General features: G+C 42.9%; 52 non-coding genes across 52 annotated transcripts; all 52 read right to left on the bottom strand.

Moving 5' to 3' along the window:
- Positions 1-315: 315 nt before the first annotated feature.
- LOC134119517 (5S ribosomal RNA) lies at positions 316-434 on the bottom strand. The gene has a single exon (XR_009951070.1). It is a non-coding gene; the product is annotated as a 5S ribosomal RNA (ribosomal RNA).
- A 339-nt stretch (positions 435-773) lies between these two features.
- On the bottom strand, positions 774-892 carry LOC134119516 (5S ribosomal RNA). Its single transcript, XR_009951069.1, has one exon. It is a non-coding gene; the product is annotated as a 5S ribosomal RNA (ribosomal RNA).
- A 397-nt stretch (positions 893-1,289) lies between these two features.
- On the bottom strand, positions 1,290-1,408 carry LOC134119515 (5S ribosomal RNA). The gene has a single exon (XR_009951068.1). It is a non-coding gene; the product is annotated as a 5S ribosomal RNA (ribosomal RNA).
- A 396-nt stretch (positions 1,409-1,804) lies between these two features.
- LOC134119514 (5S ribosomal RNA) lies at positions 1,805-1,923 on the bottom strand. Its single transcript, XR_009951067.1, has one exon. It is a non-coding gene; the product is annotated as a 5S ribosomal RNA (ribosomal RNA).
- A 398-nt stretch (positions 1,924-2,321) lies between these two features.
- LOC134118784 (5S ribosomal RNA) lies at positions 2,322-2,440 on the bottom strand. Its single transcript, XR_009950345.1, has one exon. It is a non-coding gene; the product is annotated as a 5S ribosomal RNA (ribosomal RNA).
- A 339-nt stretch (positions 2,441-2,779) lies between these two features.
- Positions 2,780-2,898, bottom strand: LOC134119512 (5S ribosomal RNA). Its single transcript, XR_009951065.1, has one exon. It is a non-coding gene; the product is annotated as a 5S ribosomal RNA (ribosomal RNA).
- Positions 2,899-3,293: 395 nt separating this feature from the next.
- LOC134119511 (5S ribosomal RNA) lies at positions 3,294-3,412 on the bottom strand. Its single transcript, XR_009951064.1, has one exon. It is a non-coding gene; the product is annotated as a 5S ribosomal RNA (ribosomal RNA).
- A 398-nt stretch (positions 3,413-3,810) lies between these two features.
- On the bottom strand, positions 3,811-3,929 carry LOC134119510 (5S ribosomal RNA). Its single transcript, XR_009951063.1, has one exon. It is a non-coding gene; the product is annotated as a 5S ribosomal RNA (ribosomal RNA).
- Positions 3,930-4,268: 339 nt separating this feature from the next.
- On the bottom strand, positions 4,269-4,387 carry LOC134119509 (5S ribosomal RNA). Its single transcript, XR_009951062.1, has one exon. It is a non-coding gene; the product is annotated as a 5S ribosomal RNA (ribosomal RNA).
- Positions 4,388-4,783: 396 nt separating this feature from the next.
- Positions 4,784-4,902, bottom strand: LOC134118818 (5S ribosomal RNA). The gene has a single exon (XR_009950379.1). It is a non-coding gene; the product is annotated as a 5S ribosomal RNA (ribosomal RNA).
- Positions 4,903-5,298: 396 nt separating this feature from the next.
- LOC134119508 (5S ribosomal RNA) lies at positions 5,299-5,417 on the bottom strand. Its single transcript, XR_009951061.1, has one exon. It is a non-coding gene; the product is annotated as a 5S ribosomal RNA (ribosomal RNA).
- Positions 5,418-5,813: 396 nt separating this feature from the next.
- On the bottom strand, positions 5,814-5,932 carry LOC134119507 (5S ribosomal RNA). The gene has a single exon (XR_009951060.1). It is a non-coding gene; the product is annotated as a 5S ribosomal RNA (ribosomal RNA).
- A 398-nt stretch (positions 5,933-6,330) lies between these two features.
- LOC134118783 (5S ribosomal RNA) lies at positions 6,331-6,449 on the bottom strand. The gene has a single exon (XR_009950344.1). It is a non-coding gene; the product is annotated as a 5S ribosomal RNA (ribosomal RNA).
- A 339-nt stretch (positions 6,450-6,788) lies between these two features.
- Positions 6,789-6,907, bottom strand: LOC134119506 (5S ribosomal RNA). Its single transcript, XR_009951059.1, has one exon. It is a non-coding gene; the product is annotated as a 5S ribosomal RNA (ribosomal RNA).
- A 395-nt stretch (positions 6,908-7,302) lies between these two features.
- LOC134119505 (5S ribosomal RNA) lies at positions 7,303-7,421 on the bottom strand. The gene has a single exon (XR_009951058.1). It is a non-coding gene; the product is annotated as a 5S ribosomal RNA (ribosomal RNA).
- A 398-nt stretch (positions 7,422-7,819) lies between these two features.
- On the bottom strand, positions 7,820-7,938 carry LOC134119504 (5S ribosomal RNA). Its single transcript, XR_009951057.1, has one exon. It is a non-coding gene; the product is annotated as a 5S ribosomal RNA (ribosomal RNA).
- A 339-nt stretch (positions 7,939-8,277) lies between these two features.
- LOC134119503 (5S ribosomal RNA) lies at positions 8,278-8,396 on the bottom strand. The gene has a single exon (XR_009951056.1). It is a non-coding gene; the product is annotated as a 5S ribosomal RNA (ribosomal RNA).
- Positions 8,397-8,792: 396 nt separating this feature from the next.
- LOC134118816 (5S ribosomal RNA) lies at positions 8,793-8,911 on the bottom strand. Its single transcript, XR_009950377.1, has one exon. It is a non-coding gene; the product is annotated as a 5S ribosomal RNA (ribosomal RNA).
- A 396-nt stretch (positions 8,912-9,307) lies between these two features.
- Positions 9,308-9,426, bottom strand: LOC134119501 (5S ribosomal RNA). Its single transcript, XR_009951054.1, has one exon. It is a non-coding gene; the product is annotated as a 5S ribosomal RNA (ribosomal RNA).
- A 398-nt stretch (positions 9,427-9,824) lies between these two features.
- Positions 9,825-9,943, bottom strand: LOC134118782 (5S ribosomal RNA). Its single transcript, XR_009950343.1, has one exon. It is a non-coding gene; the product is annotated as a 5S ribosomal RNA (ribosomal RNA).
- Positions 9,944-10,282: 339 nt separating this feature from the next.
- Positions 10,283-10,401, bottom strand: LOC134119500 (5S ribosomal RNA). Its single transcript, XR_009951053.1, has one exon. It is a non-coding gene; the product is annotated as a 5S ribosomal RNA (ribosomal RNA).
- A 396-nt stretch (positions 10,402-10,797) lies between these two features.
- On the bottom strand, positions 10,798-10,916 carry LOC134119499 (5S ribosomal RNA). The gene has a single exon (XR_009951052.1). It is a non-coding gene; the product is annotated as a 5S ribosomal RNA (ribosomal RNA).
- A 396-nt stretch (positions 10,917-11,312) lies between these two features.
- LOC134118815 (5S ribosomal RNA) lies at positions 11,313-11,431 on the bottom strand. Its single transcript, XR_009950376.1, has one exon. It is a non-coding gene; the product is annotated as a 5S ribosomal RNA (ribosomal RNA).
- A 396-nt stretch (positions 11,432-11,827) lies between these two features.
- Positions 11,828-11,946, bottom strand: LOC134119498 (5S ribosomal RNA). The gene has a single exon (XR_009951051.1). It is a non-coding gene; the product is annotated as a 5S ribosomal RNA (ribosomal RNA).
- A 398-nt stretch (positions 11,947-12,344) lies between these two features.
- LOC134118781 (5S ribosomal RNA) lies at positions 12,345-12,463 on the bottom strand. The gene has a single exon (XR_009950342.1). It is a non-coding gene; the product is annotated as a 5S ribosomal RNA (ribosomal RNA).
- Positions 12,464-12,802: 339 nt separating this feature from the next.
- Positions 12,803-12,921, bottom strand: LOC134119497 (5S ribosomal RNA). The gene has a single exon (XR_009951050.1). It is a non-coding gene; the product is annotated as a 5S ribosomal RNA (ribosomal RNA).
- Positions 12,922-13,317: 396 nt separating this feature from the next.
- Positions 13,318-13,436, bottom strand: LOC134118780 (5S ribosomal RNA). The gene has a single exon (XR_009950341.1). It is a non-coding gene; the product is annotated as a 5S ribosomal RNA (ribosomal RNA).
- Positions 13,437-13,775: 339 nt separating this feature from the next.
- LOC134119496 (5S ribosomal RNA) lies at positions 13,776-13,894 on the bottom strand. Its single transcript, XR_009951049.1, has one exon. It is a non-coding gene; the product is annotated as a 5S ribosomal RNA (ribosomal RNA).
- A 396-nt stretch (positions 13,895-14,290) lies between these two features.
- On the bottom strand, positions 14,291-14,409 carry LOC134119495 (5S ribosomal RNA). Its single transcript, XR_009951048.1, has one exon. It is a non-coding gene; the product is annotated as a 5S ribosomal RNA (ribosomal RNA).
- A 396-nt stretch (positions 14,410-14,805) lies between these two features.
- Positions 14,806-14,924, bottom strand: LOC134118814 (5S ribosomal RNA). The gene has a single exon (XR_009950375.1). It is a non-coding gene; the product is annotated as a 5S ribosomal RNA (ribosomal RNA).
- A 396-nt stretch (positions 14,925-15,320) lies between these two features.
- Positions 15,321-15,439, bottom strand: LOC134119494 (5S ribosomal RNA). The gene has a single exon (XR_009951047.1). It is a non-coding gene; the product is annotated as a 5S ribosomal RNA (ribosomal RNA).
- Positions 15,440-15,835: 396 nt separating this feature from the next.
- LOC134119493 (5S ribosomal RNA) lies at positions 15,836-15,954 on the bottom strand. Its single transcript, XR_009951046.1, has one exon. It is a non-coding gene; the product is annotated as a 5S ribosomal RNA (ribosomal RNA).
- A 398-nt stretch (positions 15,955-16,352) lies between these two features.
- On the bottom strand, positions 16,353-16,471 carry LOC134118779 (5S ribosomal RNA). Its single transcript, XR_009950340.1, has one exon. It is a non-coding gene; the product is annotated as a 5S ribosomal RNA (ribosomal RNA).
- Positions 16,472-16,810: 339 nt separating this feature from the next.
- On the bottom strand, positions 16,811-16,929 carry LOC134119492 (5S ribosomal RNA). The gene has a single exon (XR_009951045.1). It is a non-coding gene; the product is annotated as a 5S ribosomal RNA (ribosomal RNA).
- Positions 16,930-17,324: 395 nt separating this feature from the next.
- On the bottom strand, positions 17,325-17,443 carry LOC134119490 (5S ribosomal RNA). Its single transcript, XR_009951043.1, has one exon. It is a non-coding gene; the product is annotated as a 5S ribosomal RNA (ribosomal RNA).
- Positions 17,444-17,841: 398 nt separating this feature from the next.
- LOC134119489 (5S ribosomal RNA) lies at positions 17,842-17,960 on the bottom strand. Its single transcript, XR_009951042.1, has one exon. It is a non-coding gene; the product is annotated as a 5S ribosomal RNA (ribosomal RNA).
- A 398-nt stretch (positions 17,961-18,358) lies between these two features.
- LOC134119488 (5S ribosomal RNA) lies at positions 18,359-18,477 on the bottom strand. Its single transcript, XR_009951041.1, has one exon. It is a non-coding gene; the product is annotated as a 5S ribosomal RNA (ribosomal RNA).
- Positions 18,478-18,816: 339 nt separating this feature from the next.
- Positions 18,817-18,935, bottom strand: LOC134119100 (5S ribosomal RNA). Its single transcript, XR_009950662.1, has one exon. It is a non-coding gene; the product is annotated as a 5S ribosomal RNA (ribosomal RNA).
- Positions 18,936-19,331: 396 nt separating this feature from the next.
- Positions 19,332-19,450, bottom strand: LOC134119487 (5S ribosomal RNA). The gene has a single exon (XR_009951040.1). It is a non-coding gene; the product is annotated as a 5S ribosomal RNA (ribosomal RNA).
- A 398-nt stretch (positions 19,451-19,848) lies between these two features.
- Positions 19,849-19,967, bottom strand: LOC134118778 (5S ribosomal RNA). The gene has a single exon (XR_009950339.1). It is a non-coding gene; the product is annotated as a 5S ribosomal RNA (ribosomal RNA).
- Positions 19,968-20,306: 339 nt separating this feature from the next.
- Positions 20,307-20,425, bottom strand: LOC134119486 (5S ribosomal RNA). Its single transcript, XR_009951039.1, has one exon. It is a non-coding gene; the product is annotated as a 5S ribosomal RNA (ribosomal RNA).
- Positions 20,426-20,821: 396 nt separating this feature from the next.
- Positions 20,822-20,940, bottom strand: LOC134119070 (5S ribosomal RNA). Its single transcript, XR_009950631.1, has one exon. It is a non-coding gene; the product is annotated as a 5S ribosomal RNA (ribosomal RNA).
- A 339-nt stretch (positions 20,941-21,279) lies between these two features.
- On the bottom strand, positions 21,280-21,398 carry LOC134119485 (5S ribosomal RNA). The gene has a single exon (XR_009951038.1). It is a non-coding gene; the product is annotated as a 5S ribosomal RNA (ribosomal RNA).
- A 395-nt stretch (positions 21,399-21,793) lies between these two features.
- LOC134119484 (5S ribosomal RNA) lies at positions 21,794-21,912 on the bottom strand. The gene has a single exon (XR_009951037.1). It is a non-coding gene; the product is annotated as a 5S ribosomal RNA (ribosomal RNA).
- A 398-nt stretch (positions 21,913-22,310) lies between these two features.
- Positions 22,311-22,429, bottom strand: LOC134119483 (5S ribosomal RNA). Its single transcript, XR_009951036.1, has one exon. It is a non-coding gene; the product is annotated as a 5S ribosomal RNA (ribosomal RNA).
- Positions 22,430-22,827: 398 nt separating this feature from the next.
- LOC134119482 (5S ribosomal RNA) lies at positions 22,828-22,946 on the bottom strand. Its single transcript, XR_009951035.1, has one exon. It is a non-coding gene; the product is annotated as a 5S ribosomal RNA (ribosomal RNA).
- A 339-nt stretch (positions 22,947-23,285) lies between these two features.
- On the bottom strand, positions 23,286-23,404 carry LOC134119099 (5S ribosomal RNA). The gene has a single exon (XR_009950661.1). It is a non-coding gene; the product is annotated as a 5S ribosomal RNA (ribosomal RNA).
- A 396-nt stretch (positions 23,405-23,800) lies between these two features.
- Positions 23,801-23,919, bottom strand: LOC134119481 (5S ribosomal RNA). The gene has a single exon (XR_009951034.1). It is a non-coding gene; the product is annotated as a 5S ribosomal RNA (ribosomal RNA).
- A 398-nt stretch (positions 23,920-24,317) lies between these two features.
- Positions 24,318-24,436, bottom strand: LOC134118777 (5S ribosomal RNA). The gene has a single exon (XR_009950338.1). It is a non-coding gene; the product is annotated as a 5S ribosomal RNA (ribosomal RNA).
- A 339-nt stretch (positions 24,437-24,775) lies between these two features.
- On the bottom strand, positions 24,776-24,894 carry LOC134119479 (5S ribosomal RNA). Its single transcript, XR_009951032.1, has one exon. It is a non-coding gene; the product is annotated as a 5S ribosomal RNA (ribosomal RNA).
- Positions 24,895-25,290: 396 nt separating this feature from the next.
- Positions 25,291-25,409, bottom strand: LOC134119069 (5S ribosomal RNA). Its single transcript, XR_009950630.1, has one exon. It is a non-coding gene; the product is annotated as a 5S ribosomal RNA (ribosomal RNA).
- Positions 25,410-25,748: 339 nt separating this feature from the next.
- Positions 25,749-25,867, bottom strand: LOC134119478 (5S ribosomal RNA). Its single transcript, XR_009951031.1, has one exon. It is a non-coding gene; the product is annotated as a 5S ribosomal RNA (ribosomal RNA).
- Between the last annotated feature and the right edge of the window lie 61 nt (positions 25,868-25,928).

The following is a 25,928-nucleotide window of genomic DNA, read 5'->3' as shown; positions in this document are numbered from 1 at the left end:
AGGATTGGCAAGAGAGGTTCCTAAAACCTGAAGGTAACTTTACTTTTCTTCACTGGCAATTCTAACATGTTGGGTTAGCACCTGTATTTCAACGGCTAAATTACAAACAAAAGTATGCCAATTGTTAAATGTTGATCAACACTAATTTAGCAACCATGAAACGGAATCAATTTTGATGATATTGTCTAAGTTCCTTATATATCCAACGTTAAAACAACACTAAACATGCATCTCTTCGACAATGTGATATACTTTTTGTAATTTGTAGGTGTACAATCTGCGGCGCTGGGCGGCTTTCGGAGAGAGAAGTGAAAAAGCTTACGGCACCTGGGATTCCCAGGCGGTCTTCCATCCAGGTACTAACCAGGCCCTGCTCTGCTTAGCTTCCGAGATCAGACGAGATCGGGCGGAACCAGAGAGGTATGGCCGTAAGCTGCTCTTTATCTTTTTCCTAATCCTTTATAATGCGTCAAAAAATTATGTCACGCCTGCCGTTGGCATCTTTGTGTGGGTTAAATTAGGGTATGCAAAGAAGGCTGCGACATCCTATGCCGAAAATTGGATGGACTAGAGAAGACCCGCCCAGGAGTCCCAGCCAATCGGTGGATGGCCATTGCAGTCCCCGCCACCTCAAATGGCCTGACGATGGTATGGACGTAAGCCACCTTTCATCTTCTTCCTATTGCATCTCTTCTACAATGTGAAATGCTTTTTACAATTGTGTAGGTCTACAATCTGCGGCGCTGGGCGGCTTTCGGAGAGAGAAGTGAAAAAGCTTACGGCACCTGGGATTCCCAGGCGGTCTTCCATCCAGGTACTAACCAGGCCCTGCTCTGCTTAGCTTCCGAGATCAGACGAGATCGGGCGGAACCAGAGAGGTATGGCCGTAAGCTGCTTTTTACCTTTTTCCTAATCCTTTAAAACGTGTCAAAGATAATCAGAAGAGTTTCTTTTTCTAAAATTGAAGCAGTTCTTAGGATTGGCAAGAGAGGTTCCTAAAACCTGAAGGTAACTTTACTTTTCTTCACTGGCAATTCTAACATGTTGGGTTAGCACCTGTATTTGAACGGCTAAATTACAAACAAAAGTATGCCAATTGTTAAATGTTGATCAACACTAATTTAGCAACCATGAAACGGAATCATTTTTGATGATATTGTCTAAGTTCCTTATATATCCAACGTTAAAAAACAACACTAAACATGCATCTCTTCGACAATGTGATATACTTTTTGTAATTTGTAGGTGTACAATCAAGGCGCTCGGCGGCTTCCAGAGAGAAGTGAAAAAGCTTACGGCACCTGGGATTCCCAGGCGGTCTTCCATCCAGGTACTAACCAGGCCCTGCTCTGCTTAGCTTCCGAGATCAGACGAGATCGGGCGGAACCAGAGAGGTATGGCCGTAAGCTGCTTTTTATCTTTTTCCTAATCCTTTAAAACGTGTCAAAGATAATCAGAAGAGCTCCTTTTTCTAAAATTGAAGCAGTTCTTAGGATTGGCAAGAGAGGTTCCTAAAACCTGAAGGTAACTTTACTTTTCTTCACTGGCAATTCTAACATGTTGGGTTAGCACCTGTATTTCAACGGCTAAATTACAAACAAAAGTATGCCAATTGTTAAATGTTGATCAACACTAATTTAGCAACCATGAAACGGAATCAATTTTGATGATATTGTCTAAGTTCCTTATATATCCAACGTTAAAACAACACTAAACATGCATCTCTTCGACAATGTGATATACTTTTTGTAATTTGTAGGTGTACAATCTGCGGCGCTCGGCGGCTTCCAGAGAGAAGTGAAAAAGCTTACGGCACCTGGGATTCCCAGGCGGTCTTCCATCCAGGTACTAACCAGGCCCTGCTCTGCTTAGCTTCCGAGATCAGACGAGATCGGGCGGAACCAGAGAGGTATGGCCGTAAGCTGCTTTTTATCTTTTTCCTAATCCTTTAAAACGTGTCAAAGATAATCAGAAGAGTTTGTTTTTCTAAAATTGAAGCAGTTCTTAGGATTGGCAAGAGAGGTTCCTAAAACCTGAAGGTAACTTTACTTTTCTTCACTGGCAATTCTAACATGTTGGGTTAGCACCTGTATTTCAACGGCTAAATTACAAACAAAAGTATGCCAATTGTTAAATGTTGATCAACACTAATTTAGCAACCATGAAACGGAATCAATTTTGATGATATTGTCTAAGTTCCTTATATATCCAACGTTAAAACAACACTAAACATGCATCTCTTCGACAATGTGATATACTTTTTGTAATTTGTAGGTGTACAATCTGCGGCGCTGGGCGGCTTTCGGAGAGAGAAGTGAAAAAGCTTACGGCACCTGGGATTCCCAGGCGGTCTTCCATCCAGGTACTAACCAGGCCCTGCTCTGCTTAGCTTCCGAGATCAGACGAGATCGGGCGGAACCAGAGAGGTAAGGCCGTAAGCTGCTCTTTATCTTTTTCCTAATCCTTTATAATGCGTCAAAAAATTATGTCACGCCTGCCGTTGGCATCTTTGTGTGGGTTAAATTAGGGTATGCAAAGAAGGCTGTGACATCCTATGCCGAAAATTGGATGGACTAGAGAAGACCCGCCCAGGAGTCCCAGCCAATCGGTGGATGGCCATTGCAGTCCCCGCCACCTCAAATGGCCTGACGATGGTATGGACGTAAGCCACCTTTCATCTTCTTCCTATTGCATCTCTTCTACAATGTGAAATGCTTTTTACAATTGTGTAGGTGTACAATCTGCGGCGCTGGGCGGCTTTCGGAGAGAGAAGTGAAAAAGCTTACGGCACCTGGGATTCCCAGGCGGTCTTCCATCCAGGTACTAACCAGGCCCTGCTCTGCTTAGCTTCCGAGATCAGACGAGATCGGGCGGAACCAGAGAGGTATGGCCGTAAGCTGCTTTTTACCTTTTTCCTAATCCTTTAAAACGTGTCAAAGATAATCAGAAGAGTTTCTTTTTCTAAAATTGAAGCAGTTCTTAGGATTGGCAAGAGAGGTTCCTAAAACCTGAAGGTAACTTTACTTTTCTTCACTGGCAATTCTAACATGTTGGGTTAGCACCTGTATTTGAACGGCTAAATTACAAACAAAAGTATGCCAATTGTTAAATGTTGATCAACACTAATTTAGCAACCATGAAACGGAATCATTTTTGATGATATTGTCTAAGTTCCTTATATATCCAACGTTAAAACAACACTAAACATGCATCTCTTCGACAATGTGATATACTTTTTGTAATTTGTAGGTGTACAATCAAGGCGCTCGGCGGCTTCCAGAGAGAAGTGAAAAAGCTTACGGCACCTGGGATTCCCAGGCGGTCTTCCATCCAGGTACTAACCAGGCCCTGCTCTGCTTAGCTTCCGAGATCAGACGAGATCGGGCGGAACCAGAGAGGTATGGCCGTAAGCTGCTTTTTATCTTTTTCCTAATCCTTTAAAACGTGTCAAAGATAATCAGAAGAGCTCCTTTTTCTAAAATTGAAGCAGTTCTTAGGATTGGCAAGAGAGGTTCCTAAAACCTGAAGGTAACTTTACTTTTCTTCACTGGCAATTCTAACATGTTGGGTTAGCACCTGTATTTCAACGGCTAAATTACAAACAAAAGTATGCCAATTGTTAAATGTTGATCAACACTAATTTAGCAACCATGAAACGGAATCATTTTTGATGATATTGTCTAAGTTCCTTATATATCCAACGTTAAAACAACACTAAACATGCATCTCTTCGACAATGTGATATACTTTTTGTAATTTGTAGGTGTACAATCTGCGGCGCTGGGCGGCTTTCGGAGAGAGAAGTGAAAAAGCTTACGGCACCTGGGATTCCCAGGCGGTCTTCCATCCAGGTACTAACCAGGCCCTGCTCTGCTTAGCTTCCGAGATCAGACGAGATCGGGCGGAACCAGAGAGGTATGGCCGTAAGCTGCTTTTTATCTTTTTCCTAATCCTTTATAATGCGTCAAAAAATTATGTCACGCCTGCCGTTGGCATCTTTGTGTGGGTTAAATAAGGGTATGCAAAGAAGGCTGTGACATCCTATGCCGAAAATTGGATGGACTAGAGAAGACCCGCCCAGGAGTCCCAGCCAATCGGTGGATGGCCATTGCAGTCCCCGCCACCTCAAATGGCCTGACGATGGTATGGACGTAAGCCACCTTTCATCTTCTTCCTATTGCATCTCTTCTACAATGTGAAATGCTTTTTACAATTGTGTAGGTGTACAATCTGCGGCGCTGGGCGGCTTTCGGAGAGAGAAGTGAAAAAGCTTACGGCACCTGGGATTCCCAGGCGGTCTTCCATCCAGGTACTAACCAGGCCCTGCTCTGCTTAGCTTCCGAGATCAGACGAGATCGGGCGGAACCAGAGAGGTATGGCCGTAAGCTGCTTTTTACCTTTTTCCTAATCCTTTAAAACGTGTCAAAGATAATCAGAAGAGTTTCTTTTTCTAAAATTGAAGCAGTTCTTAGGATTGGCAAGAGAGGTTCCTAAAACCTGAAGGTAACTTTACTTTTCTTCACTGGCAATTCTAACATGTTGGGTTAGCACCTGTATTTCAACGGCTAAATTACAAACAAAAGTATGCCAATTGTTAAATGTTGATCAACACTAATTTAGCAACCATGAAACGGAATCAATTTTGATGATATTGTCTAAGTTCCTTATATATCCAACGTTAAAACAACACTAAACATGCATCTCTTCGACAATGTGATATACTTTTTGTAATTTGTAGGTGTACAATCTGCGGCGCTCGGCGGCTTCCAGAGAGAAGTGAAAAAGCTTACGGCACCTGGGATTCCCAGGCGGTCTTCCATCCAGGTACTAACCAGGCCCTGCTCTGCTTAGCTTCCGAGATCAGACGAGATCGGGCGGAACCAGAGAGGTATGGCCGAAAGCTGCTTTTTATCTTTTTCCTAATCCTTTAAAACGTGTCAAAGATAATCAGAAGAGCTCCTTTTTCTAAAATTGAAGCAGTTCTTAGGATTGGCAAGAGAGGTTCCTAAAACCTGAAGGTAACTTTACTTTTCTTCACTGGCAATTCTAACATGTTGGGTTAGCACCTGTATTTCAACGGCTAAATTACAAACAAAAGTATGCCAATTGTTAAATGTTGATCAACACTAATTTAGCAACCATGAAACGGAATCAATTTTGATGATATTGTCTAAGTTCCTTATATATCCAACGTTAAAACAACACTAAACATGCATCTCTTCGACAATGTGATATACTTTTTGTAATTTGTAGGTGTACAATCTGCGGCGCTCGGCGGCTTCCAGAGAGAAGTGAAAAAGCTTACGGCACCTGGGATTCCCAGGCGGTCTTCCATCCAGGTACTAACCAGGCCCTGCTCTGCTTAGCTTCCGAGATCAGACGAGATCGGGCGGAACCAGAGAGGTATGGCCGTAAGCTGCTTTTTATCTTTTTCCTAATCCTTTAAAACGTGTCAAAGATAATCAGAAGAGTTTGTTTTTCTAAAATTGAAGCAGTTCTTAGGATTGGCAAGAGAGGTTCCTAAAACCTGAAGGTAACTTTACTTTTCTTCACTGGCAATTCTAACATGTTGGGTTAGCACCTGTATTTCAACGGCTAAATTACAAACAAAAGTATGCCAATTGTTAAATGTTGATCAACACTAATTTAGCAACCATGAAACGGAATCAATTTTGATGATATTGTCTAAGTTCCTTATATATCCAACGTTAAAACAACACTAAACATGCATCTCTTCGACAATGTGATATACTTTTTGTAATTTGTAGGTGTACAATCTGCGGCGCTCGGCGGCTTCCAGAGAGAAGTGAAAAAGCTTACGGCACCTGGGATTCCCAGGCGGTCTTCCATCCAGGTACTAACCAGGCCCTGCTCTGCTTAGCTTCCGAGATCAGACGAGATCGGGCGGAACCAGAGAGGTATGGCCGTAAGCTGCTTTTTATCTTTTTCCTAATCCTTTAAAACGTGTCAAAGATAATCAGAAGAGTTTGTTTTTCTAAAATTGAAGCAGTTCTTAGGATTGGCAAGAGAGGTTCCTAAAACCTGAAGGTAACTTTACTTTTCTTCACTGGCAATTCTAACATGTTGGGTTAGCACCTGTATTTCAACGGCTAAATTACAAACAAAAGTATGCCAATTGTTAAATGTTGATCAACACTAATTTAGCAACCATGAAACGGAATCAATTTTGATGATATTGTCTAAGTTCCTTATATATCCAACGTTAAAACAACACTAAACATGCATCTCTTCGACAATGTGATATACTTTTTGTAATTTGTAGGTGTACAATCTGCGGCGCTGGGCGGCTTTCGGAGAGAGAAGTGAAAAAGCTTACGGCACCTGGGATTCCCAGGCGGTCTTCCATCCAGGTACTAACCAGGCCCTGCTCTGCTTAGCTTCCGAGATCAGACGAGATCGGGCGGAACCAGAGAGGTAAGGCCGTAAGCTGCTCTTTATCTTTTTCCTAATCCTTTATAATGCGTCAAAAAATTATGTCACGCCTGCCGTTGGCATCTTTGTGTGGGTTAAATTAGGGTATGCAAAGAAGGCTGTGACATCCTATGCCGAAAATTGGATGGACTAGAGAAGACCCGCCCAGGAGTCCCAGCCAATCGGTGGATGGCCATTGCAGTCCCCGCCACCTCAAATGGCCTGACGATGGTATGGACGTAAGCCACCTTTCATCTTCTTCCTATTGCATCTCTTCTACAATGTGAAATGCTTTTTACAATTGTGTAGGTGTACAATCTGCGGCGCTGGGCGGCTTTCGGAGAGAGAAGTGAAAAAGCTTACGGCACCTGGGATTCCCAGGCGGTCTTCCATCCAGGTACTAACCAGGCCCTGCTCTGCTTAGCTTCCGAGATCAGACGAGATCGGGCGGAACCAGAGAGGTATGGCCGTAAGCTGCTTTTTACCTTTTTCCTAATCCTTTAAAACGTGTCAAAGATAATCAGAAGAGTTTCTTTTTCTAAAATTGAAGCAGTTCTTAGGATTGGCAAGAGAGGTTCCTAAAACCTGAAGGTAACTTTACTTTTCTTCACTGGCAATTCTAACATGTTGGGTTAGCACCTGTATTTGAACGGCTAAATTACAAACAAAAGTATGCCAATTGTTAAATGTTGATCAACACTAATTTAGCAACCATGAAACGGAATCATTTTTGATGATATTGTCTAAGTTCCTTATATATCCAACGTTAAAACAACACTAAACATGCATCTCTTCGACAATGTGATATACTTTTTGTAATTTGTAGGTGTACAATCAAGGCGCTCGGCGGCTTCCAGAGAGAAGTGAAAAAGCTTACGGCACCTGGGATTCCCAGGCGGTCTTCCATCCAGGTACTAACCAGGCCCTGCTCTGCTTAGCTTCCGAGATCAGACGAGATCGGGCGGAACCAGAGAGGTATGGCCGTAAGCTGCTTTTTATCTTTTTCCTAATCCTTTAAAACGTGTCAAAGATAATCAGAAGAGCTCCTTTTTCTAAAATTGAAGCAGTTCTTAGGATTGGCAAGAGAGGTTCCTAAAACCTGAAGGTAACTTTACTTTTCTTCACTGGCAATTCTAACATGTTGGGTTAGCACCTGTATTTCAACGGCTAAATTACAAACAAAAGTATGCCAATTGTTAAATGTTGATCAACACTAATTTAGCAACCATGAAACGGAATCATTTTTGATGATATTGTCTAAGTTCCTTATATATCCAACGTTAAAACAACACTAAACATGCATCTCTTCGACAATGTGATATACTTTTTGTAATTTGTAGGTGTACAATCTGCGGCGCTGGGCGGCTTTCGGAGAGAGAAGTGAAAAAGCTTACGGCACCTGGGATTCCCAGGCGGTCTTCCATCCAGGTACTAACCAGGCCCTGCTCTGCTTAGCTTCCGAGATCAGACGAGATCGGGCGGAACCAGAGAGGTATGGCCGTAAGCTGCTTTTTATCTTTTTCCTAATCCTTTATAATGCGTCAAAAAATTATGTCACGCCTGCCGTTGGCATCTTTGTGTGGGTTAAATAAGGGTATGCAAAGAAGGCTGTGACATCCTATGCCGAAAATTGGATGGACTAGAGAAGACCCGCCCAGGAGTCCCAGCCAATCGGTGGATGGCCATTGCAGTCCCCGCCACCTCAAATGGCCTGACGATGGTATGGACGTAAGCCACCTTTCATCTTCTTCCTATTGCATCTCTTCTACAATGTGAAATGCTTTTTACAATTGTGTAGGTGTACAATCTGCGGCGCTGGGCGGCTTTCGGAGAGAGAAGTGAAAAAGCTTACGGCACCTGGGATTCCCAGGCGGTCTTCCATCCAGGTACTAACCAGGCCCTGCTCTGCTTAGCTTCCGAGATCAGACGAGATCGGGCGGAACCAGAGAGGTATGGCCGTAAGCTGCTTTTTACCTTTTTCCTAATCCTTTAAAACGTGTCAAAGATAATCAGAAGAGTTTCTTTTTCTAAAATTGAAGCAGTTCTTAGGATTGGCAAGAGAGGTTCCTAAAACCTGAAGGTAACTTTACTTTTCTTCACTGGCAATTCTAACATGTTGGGTTAGCACCTGTATTTCAACGGCTAAATTACAAACAAAAGTATGCCAATTGTTAAATGTTGATCAACACTAATTTAGCAACCATGAAACGGAATCAATTTTGATGATATTGTCTAAGTTCCTTATATATCCAACGTTAAAACAACACTAAACATGCATCTCTTCGACAATGTGATATACTTTTTGTAATTTGTAGGTGTACAATCTGCGGCGCTCGGCGGCTTCCAGAGAGAAGTGAAAAAGCTTACGGCACCTGGGATTCCCAGGCGGTCTTCCATCCAGGTACTAACCAGGCCCTGCTCTGCTTAGCTTCCGAGATCAGACGAGATCGGGCGGAACCAGAGAGGTATGGCCGAAAGCTGCTTTTTATCTTTTTCCTAATCCTTTAAAACGTGTCAAAGATAATCAGAAGAGCTCCTTTTTCTAAAATTGAAGCAGTTCTTAGGATTGGCAAGAGAGGTTCCTAAAACCTGAAGGTAACTTTACTTTTCTTCACTGGCAATTCTAACATGTTGGGTTAGCACCTGTATTTCAACGGCTAAATTACAAACAAAAGTATGCCAATTGTTAAATGTTGATCAACACTAATTTAGCAACCATGAAACGGAATCAATTTTGATGATATTGTCTAAGTTCCTTATATATCCAACGTTAAAACAACACTAAACATGCATCTCTTCGACAATGTGATATACTTTTTGTAATTTGTAGGTGTACAATCTGCGGCGCTCGGCGGCTTCCAGAGAGAAGTGAAAAAGCTTACGGCACCTGGGATTCCCAGGCGGTCTTCCATCCAGGTACTAACCAGGCCCTGCTCTGCTTAGCTTCCGAGATCAGACGAGATCGGGCGGAACCAGAGAGGTATGGCCGTAAGCTGCTTTTTATCTTTTTCCTAATCCTTTAAAACGTGTCAAAGATAATCAGAAGAGTTTGTTTTTCTAAAATTGAAGCAGTTCTTAGGATTGGCAAGAGAGGTTCCTAAAACCTGAAGGTAACTTTACTTTTCTTCACTGGCAATTCTAACATGTTGGGTTAGCACCTGTATTTCAACGGCTAAATTACAAACAAAAGTATGCCAATTGTTAAATGTTGATCAACACTAATTTAGCAACCATGAAACGGAATCAATTTTGATGATATTGTCTAAGTTCCTTATATATCCAACGTTAAAACAACACTAAACATGCATCTCTTCGACAATGTGATATACTTTTTGTAATTTGTAGGTGTACAATCTGCGGCGCTGGGCGGCTTTCGGAGAGAGAAGTGAAAAAGCTTACGGCACCTGGGATTCCCAGGCGGTCTTCCATCCAGGTACTAACCAGGCCCTGCTCTGCTTAGCTTCCGAGATCAGACGAGATCGGGCGGAACCAGAGAGGTAAGGCCGTAAGCTGCTCTTTATCTTTTTCCTAATCCTTTATAATGCGTCAAAAAATTATGTCACGCCTGCCGTTGGCATCTTTGTGTGGGTTAAATTAGGGTATGCAAAGAAGGCTGTGACATCCTATGCCGAAAATTGGATGGACTAGAGAAGACCCGCCCAGGAGTCCCAGCCAATCGGTGGATGGCCATTGCAGTCCCCGCCACCTCAAATGGCCTGACGATGGTATGGACGTAAGCCACCTTTCATCTTCTTCCTATTGCATCTCTTCTACAATGTGAAATGCTTTTTACAATTGTGTAGGTCTACAATCTGCGGCGCTGGGCGGCTTTCGGAGAGAGAAGTGAAAAAGCTTACGGCACCTGGGATTCCCAGGCGGTCTTCCATCCAGGTACTAACCAGGCCCTGCTCTGCTTAGCTTCCGAGATCAGACGAGATCGGGCGGAACCAGAGAGGTATGGCCGTAAGCTGCTTTTTACCTTTTTCCTAATCCTTTAAAACGTGTCAAAGATAATCAGAAGAGTTTCTTTTTCTAAAATTGAAGCAGTTCTTAGGATTGGCAAGAGAGGTTCCTAAAACCTGAAGGTAACTTTACTTTTCTTCACTGGCAATTCTAACATGTTGGGTTAGCACCTGTATTTGAACGGCTAAATTACAAACAAAAGTATGCCAATTGTTAAATGTTGATCAACACTAATTTAGCAACCATGAAACGGAATCATTTTTGATGATATTGTCTAAGTTCCTTATATATCCAACGTTAAAACAACACTAAACATGCATCTCTTCGACAATGTGATATACTTTTTGTAATTTGTAGGTGTACAATCTGCGGCGCTCGGCGGCTTCCAGAGAGAAGTGAAAAAGCTTACGGCACCTGGGATTCCCAGGCGGTCTTCCATCCAGGTACTAACCAGGCCCTGCTCTGCTTAGCTTCCGAGATCAGACGAGATCGGGCGGAACCAGAGAGGTATGGCCGTAAGCTGCTTTTTATCTTTTTCCTAATCCTTTAAAACGTGTCAAAGATAATCAGAAGAGCTCCTTTTTCTAAAATTGAAGCAGTTCTTAGGATTGGCAAGAGAGGTTCCTAAAACCTGAAGGTAACTTTACTTTTCTTCACTGGCAATTCTAACATGTTGGGTTAGCACCTGTATTTCAACGGCTAAATTACAAACAAAAGTATGCCAATTGTTAAATGTTGATCAACACTAATTTAGCAACCATGAAACGGAATCAATTTTGATGATATTGTCTAAGTTCCTTATATATCCAACGTTAAAACAACACTAAACATGCATCTCTTCGACAATGTGATATACTTTTTGTAATTTGTAGGTGTACAATCTGCGGCGCTCGGCGGCTTCCAGAGAGAAGTGAAAAAGCTTACGGCACCTGGGATTCCCAGGCGGTCTTCCATCCAGGTACTAACCAGGCCCTGCTCTGCTTAGCTTCCGAGATCAGACGAGATCGGGCGGAACCAGAGAGGTATGGCCGAAAGCTGCTTTTTATCTTTTTCCTAATCCTTTAAAACGTGTCAAAGATAATCAGAAGAGCTCCTTTTTCTAAAATTGAAGCAGTTCTTAGGATTGGCAAGAGAGGTTCCTAAAACCTGAAGGTAACTTTACTTTTCTTCACTGGCAATTCTAACATGTTGGGTTAGCACCTGTATTTCAACGGCTAAATTACAAACAAAAGTATGCCAATTGTTAAATGTTGATCAACACTAATTTAGCAACCATGAAACGGAATCAATTTTGATGATATTGTCTAAGTTCCTTATATATCCAACGTTAAAACAACACTAAACATGCATCTCTTCGACAATGTGATATACTTTTTGTAATTTGTAGGTGTACAATCTGCGGCGCTCGGCGGCTTCCAGAGAGAAGTGAAAAAGCTTACGGCACCTGGGATTCCCAGGCGGTCTTCCATCCAGGTACTAACCAGGCCCTGCTCTGCTTAGCTTCCGAGATCAGACGAGATCGGGCGGAACCAGAGAGGTATGGCCGTAAGCTGCTTTTTATCTTTTTCCTAATCCTTTAAAACGTGTCAAAGATAATCAGAAGAGTTTGTTTTTCTAAAATTGAAGCAGTTCTTAGGATTGGCAAGAGAGGTTCCTAAAACCTGAAGGTAACTTTACTTTTCTTCACTGGCAATTCTAACATGTTGGGTTAGCACCTGTATTTCAACGGCTAAATTACAAACAAAAGTATGCCAATTGTTAAATGTTGATCAACACTAATTTAGCAACCATGAAACGGAATCAATTTTGATGATATTGTCTAAGTTCCTTATATATCCAACGTTAAAACAACACTAAACATGCATCTCTTCGACAATGTGATATACTTTTTGTAATTTGTAGGTGTACAATCTGCGGCGCTGGGCGGCTTTCGGAGAGAGAAGTGAAAAAGCTTACGGCACCTGGGATTCCCAGGCGGTCTTCCATCCAGGTACTAACCAGGCCCTGCTCTGCTTAGCTTCCGAGATCAGACGAGATCGGGCGGAACCAGAGAGGTAAGGCCGTAAGCTGCTCTTTATCTTTTTCCTAATCCTTTATAATGCGTCAAAAAATTATGTCACGCCTGCCGTTGGCATCTTTGTGTGGGTTAAATTAGGGTATGCAAAGAAGGCTGTGACATCCTATGCCGAAAATTGGATGGACTAGAGAAGACCCGCCCAGGAGTCCCAGCCAATCGGTGGATGGCCATTGCAGTCCCCGCCACCTCAAATGGCCTGACGATGGTATGGACGTAAGCCACCTTTCATCTTCTTCCTATTGCATCTCTTCTACAATGTGAAATGCTTTTTACAATTGTGTAGGTCTACAATCTGCGGCGCTGGGCGGCTTTCGGAGAGAGAAGTGAAAAAGCTTACGGCACCTGGGATTCCCAGGCGGTCTTCCATCCAGGTACTAACCAGGCCCTGCTCTGCTTAGCTTCCGAGATCAGACGAGATCGGGCGGAACCAGAGAGGTATGGCCGTAAGCTGCTTTTTACCTTTTTCCTAATCCTTTAAAACGTGTCAAAGATAATCAGAAGAGTTTCTTTTTCTAAAATTGAAGCAGTTCTTAGGATTGGCAAGAGAGGTTCCTAAAACCTGAAGGTAACTTTACTTTTCTTCACTGGCAATTCTAACATGTTGGGTTAGCACCTGTATTTGAACGGCTAAATTACAAACAAAAGTATGCCAATTGTTAAATGTTGATCAACACTAATTTAGCAACCATGAAACGGAATCATTTTTGATGATATTGTCTAAGTTCCTTATATATCCAACGTTAAAACAACACTAAACATGCATCTCTTCGACAATGTGATATACTTTTTGTAATTTGTAGGTGTACAATCTGCGGCGCTCGGCGGCTTCCAGAGAGAAGTGAAAAAGCTTACGGCACCTGGGATTCCCAGGCGGTCTTCCATCCAGGTACTAACCAGGCCCTGCTCTGCTTAGCTTCCGAGATCAGACGAGATCGGGCGGAACCAGAGAGGTAAGGCCGTAAGCTGCTCTTTATCTTTTTCCTAATCCTTTATAATGCGTCAAAAAATTATGTCACGCCTGCCGTTGGCATCTTTGTGTGGGTTAAATTAGGGTATGCAAAGAAGGCTGTGACATCCTATGCCGAAAATTGGATGGACTAGAGAAGACCCGCCCAGGAGTCCCAGCCAATCGGTGGATGGCCATTGCAGTCCCCGCCACCTCAAATGGCCTGACGATGGTATGGACGTAAGCCACCTTTCATCTTCTTCCTATTGCATCTCTTCTACAATGTGAAATGCTTTTTACAATTGTGTAGGTCTACAATCTGCGGCGCTGGGCGGCTTTCGGAGAGAGAAGTGAAAAAGCTTACGGCACCTGGGATTCCCAGGCGGTCTTCCATCCAGGTACTAACCAGGCCCTGCTCTGCTTAGCTTCCGAGATCAGACGAGATCGGGCGGAACCAGAGAGGTATGGCCGTAAGCTGCTTTTTACCTTTTTCCTAATCCTTTAAAACGTGTCAAAGATAATCAGAAGAGTTTCTTTTTCTAAAATTGAAGCAGTTCTTAGGATTGGCAAGAGAGGTTCCTAAAACCTGAAGGTAACTTTACTTTTCTTCACTGGCAATTCTAACATGTTGGGTTAGCACCTGTATTTGAACGGCTAAATTACAAACAAAAGTATGCCAATTGTTAAATGTTGATCAACACTAATTTAGCAACCATGAAACGGAATCATTTTTGATGATATTGTCTAAGTTCCTTATATATCCAACGTTAAAACAACACTAAACATGCATCTCTTCGACAATGTGATATACTTTTTGTAATTTGTAGGTGTACAATCTGCGGCGCTCGGCGGCTTCCAGAGAGAAGTGAAAAAGCTTACGGCACCTGGGATTCCCAGGCGGTCTTCCATCCAGGTACTAACCAGGCCCTGCTCTGCTTAGCTTCCGAGATCAGACGAGATCGGGCGGAACCAGAGAGGTATGGCCGTAAGCTGCTTTTTATCTTTTTCCTAATCCTTTAAAACGTGTCAAAGATAATCAGAAGAGCTCCTTTTTCTAAAATTGAAGCAGTTCTTAGGATTGGCAAGAGAGGTTCCTAAAACCTGAAGGTAACTTTACTTTTCTTCACTGGCAATTCTAACATGTTGGGTTAGCACCTGTATTTCAACGGCTAAATTACAAACAAAAGTATGCCAATTGTTAAATGTTGATCAACACTAATTTAGCAACCATGAAACGGAATCAATTTTGATGATATTGTCTAAGTTCCTTATATATCCAACGTTAAAACAACACTAAACATGCATCTCTTCGACAATGTGATATACTTTTTGTAATTTGTAGGTGTACAATCTGCGGCGCTCGGCGGCTTCCAGAGAGAAGTGAAAAAGCTTACGGCACCTGGGATTCCCAGGCGGTCTTCCATCCAGGTACTAACCAGGCCCTGCTCTGCTTAGCTTCCGAGATCAGACGAGATCGGGCGGAACCAGAGAGGTATGGCCGAAAGCTGCTTTTTATCTTTTTCCTAATCCTTTAAAACGTGTCAAAGATAATCAGAAGAGCTCCTTTTTCTAAAATTGAAGCAGTTCTTAGGATTGGCAAGAGAGGTTCCTAAAACCTGAAGGTAACTTTACTTTTCTTCACTGGCAATTCTAACATGTTGGGTTAGCACCTGTATTTCAACGGCTAAATTACAAACAAAAGTATGCCAATTGTTAAATGTTGATCAACACTAATTTAGCAACCATGAAACGGAATCAATTTTGATGATATTGTCTAAGTTCCTTATATATCCAACGTTAAAACAACACTAAACATGCATCTCTTCGACAATGTGATATACTTTTTGTAATTTGTAGGTGTACAATCTGCGGCGCTCGGCGGCTTCCAGAGAGAAGTGAAAAAGCTTACGGCACCTGGGATTCCCAGGCGGTCTTCCATCCAGGTACTAACCAGGCCCTGCTCTGCTTAGCTTCCGAGATCAGACGAGATCGGGCGGAACCAGAGAGGTATGGCCGTAAGCTGCTTTTTATCTTTTTCCTAATCCTTTAAAACGTGTCAAAGATAATCAGAAGAGTTTGTTTTTCTAAAATTGAAGCAGTTCTTAGGATTGGCAAGAGAGGTTCCTAAAACCTGAAGGTAACTTTACTTTTCTTCACTGGCAATTCTAACATGTTGGGTTAGCACCTGTATTTCAACGGCTAAATTACAAACAAAAGTATGCCAATTGTTAAATGTTGATCAACACTAATTTAGCAACCATGAAACGGAATCAATTTTGATGATATTGTCTAAGTTCCTTATATATCCAACGTTAAAACAACACTAAACATGCATCTCTTCGACAATGTGATATACTTTTTGTAATTTGTAGGTGTACAATCTGCGGCGCTCGGCGGCTTCCAGAGAGAAGTGAAAAAGCTTACGGCACCTGGGATTCCCAGGCGGTCTTCCATCCAGGTACTAACCAGGCCCTGCTCTGCTTAGCTTCCGAGATCAGACGAGATCGGGCGGAACCAGAGAGGTATGGCCGTAAGCTGCTTTTTATCTTTTTCCTAATCCTTTAAAACGTGTCAAAGATAATCAGAAGAGTTTGTTTTTCTAAAATTGAAGCAGTTCTTAGGATTGGCAAGAGAGGTTCCTAAAACCTGAAGGTAACTTTACTTTTCTTCACTGGCAATTCTAACATGTTGGGTTAGCACCTGTATTTCAACGGCTAAATTACAAACAAAAGTATGCCAATTGTTAAATGTTGATCAACACTAATTTAGCAACCATGAAACGGAATCAATTTTGATGATATTGTCTAAGTTCCTTATATATCCAACGTTAAAACAACACTAAACATGCATCTCTTCGACAATGTGATATACTTTTTGTAATTTGTAGGTGTACAATCTGCGGCGCTGGGCGGCTTTCGGAGAGAGAAGTGAAAAAGCTTACGGCACCTGGGATTCCCAGGCGGTCTTCCATCCAGGTACTAACCAGGCCCTGCTCTGCTTAGCTTCCGAGATCAGACGAGATCGGGCGGAACCAGAGAGGTAAGGCCGTAAGCTGCTCTTTATCTTTTTCCTAATCCTTTATAATGCGTCAAAAAATTATGTCACGCCTGCCGTTGGCATCTTTGTGTGGGTTAAATTAGGGTATGCAAAGAAGGCTGTGACATCCTATGCCGAAAATTGGATGGACTAGAGAAGACCCGCCCAGGAGTCCCAGCCAATCGGTGGATGGCCATTGCAGTCCCCGCCACCTCAAATGGCCTGACGATGGTATGGACGTAAGCCACCTTTCATCTTCTTCCTATTGCATCTCTTCTACAATGTGAAATGCTTTTTACAATTGTGTAGGTGTACAATCTGCGGCGCTGGGCGGCTTTCGGAGAGAGAAGTGAAAAAGCTTACGGCACCTGGGATTCCCAGGCGGTCTTCCATCCAGGTACTAACCAGGCCCTGCTCTGCTTAGCTTCCGAGATCAGACGAGATCGGGCGGAACCAGAGAGGTATGGCCGTAAGCTGCTTTTTACCTTTTTCCTAATCCTTTAAAACGTGTCAAAGATAATCAGAAGAGTTTCTTTTTCTAAAATTGAAGCAGTTCTTAGGATTGGCAAGAGAGGTTCCTAAAACCTGAAGGTAACTTTACTTTTCTTCACTGGCAATTCTAACATGTTGGGTTAGCACCTGTATTTGAACGGCTAAATTACAAACAAAAGTATGCCAATTGTTAAATGTTGATCAACACTAATTTAGCAACCATGAAACGGAATCATTTTTGATGATATTGTCTAAGTTCCTTATATATCCAACGTTAAAACAACACTAAACATGCATCTCTTCGACAATGTGATATACTTTTTGTAATTTGTAGGTGTACAATCAAGGCGCTCGGCGGCTTCCAGAGAGAAGTGAAAAAGCTTACGGCACCTGGGATTCCCAGGCGGTCTTCCATCCAGGTACTAACCAGGCCCTGCTCTGCTTAGCTTCCGAGATCAGACGAGATCGGGCGGAACCAGAGAGGTATGGCCGTAAGCTGCTTTTTATCTTTTTCCTAATCCTTTAAAACGTGTCAAAGATAATCAGAAGAGCTCCTTTTTCTAAAATTGAAGCAGTTCTTAGGATTGGCAAGAGAGGTTCCTAAAACCTGAAGGTAACTTTACTTTTCTTCACTGGCAATTCTAACATGTTGGGTTAGCACCTGTATTTCAACGGCTAAATTACAAACAAAAGTATGCCAATTGTTAAATGTTGATCAACACTAATTTAGCAACCATGAAACGGAATCATTTTTGATGATATTGTCTAAGTTCCTTATATATCCAACGTTAAAACAACACTAAACATGCATCTCTTCGACAATGTGATATACTTTTTGTAATTTGTAGGTGTACAATCTGCGGCGCTGGGCGGCTTTCGGAGAGAGAAGTGAAAAAGCTTACGGCACCTGGGATTCCCAGGCGGTCTTCCATCCAGGTACTAACCAGGCCCTGCTCTGCTTAGCTTCCGAGATCAGACGAGATCGGGCGGAACCAGAGAGGTATGGCCGTAAGCTGCTTTTTATCTTTTTCCTAATCCTTTAAAACGTGTCAAAGATAATCAGAAGAGCTCCTTTTTCTAAAATTGAAGCAGTTCTTAGGATTGGCAAGAGAGGTTCCTAAAACCTGAAGGTAACTTTACTTTTCTTCACTGGCAATTCTAACATGTTGGGTTAGCACCTGTATTTCAACGGCTAAATTACAAACAAAAGTATGCCAATTGTTAAATGTTGATCAACACTAATTTAGCAACCATGAAACGGAATCATTTTTGATGATATTGTCTAAGTTCCTTATATATCCAACGTTAAAACAACACTAAACATGCATCTCTTCGACAATGTGATATACTTTTTGTAATTTGTAGGTGTACAATCTGCGGCGCTGGGCGGCTTTCGGAGAGAGAAGTGAAAAAGCTTACGGCACCTGGGATTCCCAGGCGGTCTTCCATCCAGGTACTAACCAGGCCCTGCTCTGCTTAGCTTCCGAGATCAGACGAGATCGGGCGGAACCAGAGAGGTATGGCCGTAAGCTGCTTTTTATCTTTTTCCTAATCCTTTATAATGCGTCAAAAAATTATGTCACGCCTGCCGTTGGCATCTTTGTGTGGGTTAAATAAGGGTATGCAAAGAAGGCTGTGACATCCTATGCCGAAAATTGGATGGACTAGAGAAGACCCGCCCAGGAGTCCCAGCCAATCGGTGGATGGCCATTGCAGTCCCCGCCACCTCAAATGGCCTGACGATGGTATGGACGTAAGCCACCTTTCATCTTCTTCCTATTGCATCTCTTCTACAATGTGAAATGCTTTTTACAATTGTGTAGGTGTACAATCTGCGGCGCTGGGCGGCTTTCGGAGAGAGAAGTGAAAAAGCTTACGGCACCTGGGATTCCCAGGCGGTCTTCCATCCAGGTACTAACCAGGCCCTGCTCTGCTTAGCTTCCGAGATCAGACGAGATCGGGCGGAACCAGAGAGGTATGGCAGTAAGCTGCTTTTTATCTTTTTCCTAATCCTTTAAAACGTGTCAAAGATAATCAGAAGAGCTCCTTTTTCTAAAATTGAAGCAGTTCTTAGGATTGGCAAGAGAGGTTCCTAAAACCTGAAGGTAACTTTACTTTTCTTCACTGGCAATTCTAACATGTTGGGTTAGCACCTGTATTTCAACGGCTAAATTACAAACAAAAGTATGCCAATTGTTAAATGTTGATCAACACTAATTTAGCAACCATGAAACGGAATCAATTTTGATGATATTGTCTAAGTTCCTTATATATCCAACGTTAAAACAACACTAAACATGCATCTCTTCGACAATGTGATATACTTTTTGTAATTTGTAGGTGTACAATCTGCGGCGCTCGGCGGCTTCCAGAGAGAAGTGAAAAAGCTTACGGCACCTGGGATTCCCAGGCGGTCTTCCATCCAGGTACTAACCAGGCCCTGCTCTGCTTAGCTTCCGAGATCAGACGAGATCGGGCGGAACCAGAGAGGTATGGCCGTAAGCTGCTTTTTATCTTTTTCCTAATCCTTTAAAACGTGTCAAAGATAATCAGAAGAGTTTGTTTTTCTAAAATTGAAGCAGTTCTTAGGATTGGCAAGAGAGGTTCCTAAAACCTGAAGGTAACTTTACTTTTCTTCACTGGCAATTCTAACATGTTGGGTTAGCACCTGTATTTCAACGGCTAAATTACAAACAAAAGTATGCCAATTGTTAAATGTTGATCAACACTAATTTAGCAACCATGAAACGGAATCAATTTTGATGATATTGTCTAAGTTCCTTATATATCCAACGTTAAAACAACACTAAACATGCATCTCTTCGACAATGTGATATACTTTTTGTAATTTGTAGGTGTACAATCTGCGGCGCTGGGCGGCTTTCGGAGAGAGAAGTGAAAAAGCTTACGGCACCTGGGATTCCCAGGCGGTCTTCCATCCAGGTACTAACCAGGCCCTGCTCTGCTTAGCTTCCGAGATCAGACGAGATCGGGCGGAACCAGAGAGGTAAGGCCGTAAGCTGCTCTTTATCTTTTTCCTAATCCTTTATAATGCGTCAAAAAATTATGTCACGCCTGCCGTTGGCATCTTTGTGTGGGTTAAATTAGGGTATGCAAAGAAGGCTGTGACATCCTATGCCGAAAATTGGATGGACTAGAGAAGACCCGCCCAGGAGTCCCAGCCAATCGGTGGATGGCCATTGCAGTCCCCGCCACCTCAAATGGCCTGACGATGGTATGGACGTAAGCCACCTTTCATCTTCTTCCTATTGCATCTCTTCTACAATGTGAAATGCTTTTTACAATTGTGTAGGTCTACAATCTGCGGCGCTGGGCGGCTTTCGGAGAGAGAAGTGAAAAAGCTTACGGCACCTGGGATTCCCAGGCGGTCTTCCATCCAGGTACTAACCAGGCCCTGCTCTGCTTAGCTTCCGAGATCAGACGAGATCGGGCGGAACCAGAGAGGTATGGCCGTAAGCTGCTTTTTACCTTTTTCCTAATCCTTTAAAACGTGTCAAAGATAATCAGAAGAGTTTCTTTTTCTAAAATTGAAGCAGTTCTTAGGATTGGCAAGAGAGGTTCCTAAAACCTGAAGGTAACTTTACTTTTCTTCACTGGCAATTCTAACATGTTGGGTTAGCACCTGTATTTGAACGGCTAAATTACAAACAAAAGTATGCCAATTGTTAAATGTTGATCAACACTAATTTAGCAACCATGAAACGGAATCATTTTTGATGATATTGTCTAAGTTCCTTATATATCCAACGTTAAAACAACACTAAACATGCATCTCTTCGACAATGTGATATACTTTTTGTAATTTGTAGGTGTACAATCTGCGGCGCTCGGCGGCTTCCAGAGAGAAGTGAAAAAGCTTACGGCACCTGGGATTCCCAGGCGGTCTTCCATCCAGGTACTAACCAGGCCCTGCTCTGCTTAGCTTCCGAGATCAGACGAGATCGGGCGGAACCAGAGAGGTATGGCGGTAAGCTGCTTTTTATCTTTTTCCTAATCCTTTATAATGCGTCAAAAAATTATGTCACGCCTGCCGTTGGCATCTTTGTGTGGGTTAAATAAGGGTATGCAAAGAAGGCTGTGACATCCTATGCCGAAAATTGGATGGACTAGAGAAGACCCGCCCAGGAGTCCCAGCCAATCGGTGGATGGCCATTGCAGTCCCCGCCACCTCAAATGGCCTGACGATGGTATGGACGTAAGCCACCTTTCATCTTCTTCCTATTGCATCTCTTCTACAATGTGAAATGCTTTTTACAATTGTGTAGGTGTACAATCTGCGGCGCTGGGCGGCTTTCGGAGAGAGAAGTGAAAAAGCTTACGGCACCTGGGATTCCCAGGCGGTCTTCCATCCAGGTACTAACCAGGCCCTGCTCTGCTTAGCTTCCGAGATCAGACGAGATCGGGCGGAACCAGAGAGGTATGGCCGTAAGCTGCTTTTTACCTTTTTCCTAATCCTTTAAAACGTGTCAAAGATAATCAGAAGAGTTTCTTTTTCTAAAATTGAAGCAGTTCTTAGGATTGGCAAGAGAGGTTCCTAAAACCTGAAGGTAACTTTACTTTTCTTCACTGGCAATTCTAACATGTTGGGTTAGCACCTGTATTTGAACGGCTAAATTACAAACAAAAGTATGCCAATTGTTAAATGTTGATCAACACTAATTTAGCAACCATGAAACGGAATCATTTTTGATGATATTGTCTAAGTTCCTTATATATCCAACGTTAAAACAACACTAAACATGCATCTCTTCGACAATGTGATATACTTTTTGTAATTTGTAGGTGTACAATCAAGGCGCTCGGCGGCTTCCAGAGAGAAGTGAAAAAGCTTACGGCACCTGGGATTCCCAGGCGGTCTTCCATCCAGGTACTAACCAGGCCCTGCTCTGCTTAGCTTCCGAGATCAGACGAGATCGGGCGGAACCAGAGAGGTATGGCCGTAAGCTGCTTTTTATCTTTTTCCTAATCCTTTAAAACGTGTCAAAGATAATCAGAAGAGCTCCTTTTTCTAAAATTGAAGCAGTTCTTAGGATTGGCAAGAGAGGTTCCTAAAACCTGAAGGTAACTTTACTTTTCTTCACTGGCAATTCTAACATGTTGGGTTAGCACCTGTATTTCAACGGCTAAATTACAAACAAAAGTATGCCAATTGTTAAATGTTGATCAACACTAATTTAGCAACCATGAAACGGAATCATTTTTGATGATATTGTCTAAGTTCCTTATATATCCAACGTTAAAACAACACTAAACATGCATCTCTTCGACAATGTGATATACTTTTTGTAATTTGTAGGTGTACAATCTGCGGCGCTGGGCGGCTTTCGGAGAGAGAAGTGAAAAAGCTTACGGCACCTGGGATTCCCAGGCGGTCTTCCATCCAGGTACTAACCAGGCCCTGCTCTGCTTAGCTTCCGAGATCAGACGAGATCGGGCGGAACCAGAGAGGTATGGCCGTAAGCTGCTTTTTATCTTTTTCCTAATCCTTTAAAACGTGTCAAAGATAATCAGAAGAGCTCCTTTTTCTAAAATTGAAGCAGTTCTTAGGATTGGCAAGAGAGGTTCCTAAAACCTGAAGGTAACTTTACTTTTCTTCACTGGCAATTCTAACATGTTGGGTTAGCACCTGTATTTCAACGGCTAAATTACAAACAAAAGTATGCCAATTGTTAAATGTTGATCAACACTAATTTAGCAACCATGAAACGGAATCATTTTTGATGATATTGTCTAAGTTCCTTATATATCCAACGTTAAAACAACACTAAACATGCATCTCTTCGACAATGTGATATACTTTTTGTAATTTGTAGGTGTACAATCTGCGGCGCTGGGCGGCTTTCGGAGAGAGAAGTGAAAAAGCTTACGGCACCTGGGATTCCCAGGCGGTCTTCCATCCAGGTACTAACCAGGCCCTGCTCTGCTTAGCTTCCGAGATCAGACGAGATCGGGCGGAACCAGAGAGGTATGGCCGTAAGCTGCTTTTTATCTTTTTCCTAATCCTTTATAATGCGTCAAAAAATTATGTCACGCCTGCCGTTGGCATCTTTGTGTGGGTTAAATAAGGGTATGCAAAGAAGGCTGTGACATCCTATGCCGAAAATTGGATGGACTAGAGAAGACCCGCCCAGGAGTCCCAGCCAATCGGTGGATGGCCATTGCAGTCCCCGCCACCTCAAATGGCCTGACGATGGTATGGACGTAAGCCACCTTTCATCTTCTTCCTATTGCATCTCTTCTACAATGTGAAATGCTTTTTACAATTGTGTAGGTGTACAATCTGCGGCGCTGGGCGGCTTTCGGAGAGAGAAGTGAAAAAGCTTACGGCACCTGGGATTCCCAGGCGGTCTTCCATCCAGGTACTAACCAGGCCCTGCTCTGCTTAGCTTCCGAGATCAGACGAGATCGGGCGGAACCAGAGAGGTATGGCAGTAAGCTGCTTTTTATCTTTTTCCTAATCCTTTAAAACGTGTCAAAGATAATCAGAAGAGCTCCTTTTTCTAAAATTGAAGCAGTTCTTAGGATTGGCAAGAGAGGTTCCTAAAACCTGAAGGTAACTTTACTTTTCTTCACTGGCAATTCTAACATGTTGGGTTAGCACCTGTATTTCAACGGCTAAATTACAAACAAAAGTATGCCAATTGTTAAATGTTGATCAACACTAATTTAGCAACCATGAAACGGAATCAATTTTGATGATATTGTCTAAGTTCCTTATATATCCAACGTTAAAACAACACTAAACATGCATCTCTTCGACAATGTGATATACTTTTTGTAATTTGTAGGTGTACAATCTGCGGCGCTCGGCGGCTTCCAGAGAGAAGTGAAAAAGCTTACGGCACCTGGGATTCCCAGGCGGTCTTCCATCCAGGTACTAACCAGGCCCTGCTCTGCTTAGCTTCCGAGATCAGACGAGATCGGGCGGAACCAGAGAGGTATGGCCGTAAGCTGCTTTTTATCTTTTTCCTAATCCTTTAAAACGTGTCAAAGATAATCAGAAGAGCTCCTTTTTCTAAAATTGAAGCAGTTCTTAGGATTGGCAAGAGAGGTTCCTAAAACCTGAAGGTAACTTTACTTTTCTTCACTGGCAATTCTAACATGTTGGGTTAGCACCTGTATTTCAACGGCTAAATTACAAACAAAAGTATGCCAATTGTTAAATGTTGATCAACACTAATTTAGCAACCATGAAACGGAATCAATTTTGATGATATTGTCTAAGTTCCTTATATATCCAACGTTAAAACAACACTAAACATGCATCTCTTCGACAATGTGATATACTTTTTGTAATTTGTAGGTGTACAATCTGCGGCGCTGGGCGGCTTTCGGAGAGAGAAGTGAAAAAGCTTACGGCACCTGGGATTCCCAGGCGGTCTTCCATCCAGGTACTAACCAGGCCCTGCTCTGCTTAGCTTCCGAGATCAGACGAGATCGGGCGGAACCAGAGAGGTAAGGCCGTAAGCTGCTCTTTATCTTTTTCCTAATCCTTTATAATGCGTCAAAAAATTATGTCACGCCTGCCGTTGGCATCTTTGTGTGGGTTAAATTAGGGTATGCAAAGAAGGCTGTGACATCCTATGCCGAAAATTGGATGGACTAGAGAAGACCCGCCCAGGAGTCCCAGCCAATCGGTGGATGGCCATTGCAGTCCCCGCCACCTCAAATGGCCTGACGATGGTATGGACGTAAGCCACCTTTCATCTTCTTCCTATTGCATCTCTTCTACAATGTGAAATGCTTTTTACAATTGTGTAGGTCTACAATCTGCGGCGCTGGGCGGCTTTCGGAGAGAGAAGTGAAAAAGCTTACGGCACCTGGGATTCCCAGGCGGTCTTCCATCCAGGTACTAACCAGGCCCTGCTCTGCTTAGCTTCCGAGATCAGACGAGATCGGGCGGAACCAGAGAGGTATGGCCGTAAGCTGCTTTTTACCTTTTTCCTAATCCTTTAAAACGTGTCAAAGATAATCAGAAGAGTTTCTTTTTCTAAAATTGAAGCAGTTCTTAGGATTGGCAAGAGAGGTTCCTAAAACCTGAAGGTAACTTTACTTTTCTTCACTGGCAATTCTAACATGTTGGGTTAGCACCTGTATTTGAACGGCTAAATTACAAACAAAAGTATGCCAATTGTTAAATGTTGATCAACACTAATTTAGCAACCATGAAACGGAATCATTTTTGATGATATTGTCTAAGTTCCTTATATATCCAACGTTAAAACAACACTAAACATGCATCTCTTCGACAATGTGATATACTTTTTGTAATTTGTAGGTGTACAATCTGCGGCGCTCGGCGGCTTCCAGAGAGAAGTGAAAAAGCTTACGGCACCTGGGATTCCCAGGCGGTCTTCCATCCAGGTACTAACCAGGCCCTGCTCTGCTTAGCTTCCGAGATCAGACGAGATCGGGCGGAACCAGAGAGGTATGGCGGTAAGCTGCTTTTTATCTTTTTCCTAATCCTTTATAATGCGTCAAAAAATTATGTCACGCCTGCCGTTGGCATCTTTGTGTGGGTTAAATAAGGGTATGCAAAGAAGGCTGTGACATCCTATGCCGAAAATTGGATGGACTAGAGAAGACCCGCCCAGGAGTCCCAGCCAATCGGTGGATGGCCATTGCAGTCCCCGCCACCTCAAATGGCCTGACGATGGTATGGACGTAAGCCACCTTTCATCTTCTTCCTATTGCATCTCTTCTACAATGTGAAATGCTTTTTACAATTGTGTAGGTGTACAATCTGCGGCGCTGGGCGGCTTTCGGAGAGAGAAGTGAAAAAGCTTACGGCACCTGGGATTCCCAGGCGGTCTTCCATCCAGGTACTAACCAGGCCCTGCTCTGCTTAGCTTCCGAGATCAGACGAGATCGGGCGGAACCAGAGAGGTATGGCCGTAAGCTGCTTTTTACCTTTTTCCTAATCCTTTAAAACGTGTCAAAGATAATCAGAAGAGTTTCTTT

The sequence above is a fragment of the Pungitius pungitius genome, unplaced genomic scaffold, assembly GCF_949316345.1.
Source record: "Pungitius pungitius unplaced genomic scaffold, fPunPun2.1 scaffold_24, whole genome shotgun sequence".
NCBI classification, from domain to species: domain Eukaryota; kingdom Metazoa; phylum Chordata; class Actinopteri; order Perciformes; family Gasterosteidae; genus Pungitius; species Pungitius pungitius.
This window is presented reverse-complemented; position numbering and strand designations above follow the sequence as displayed.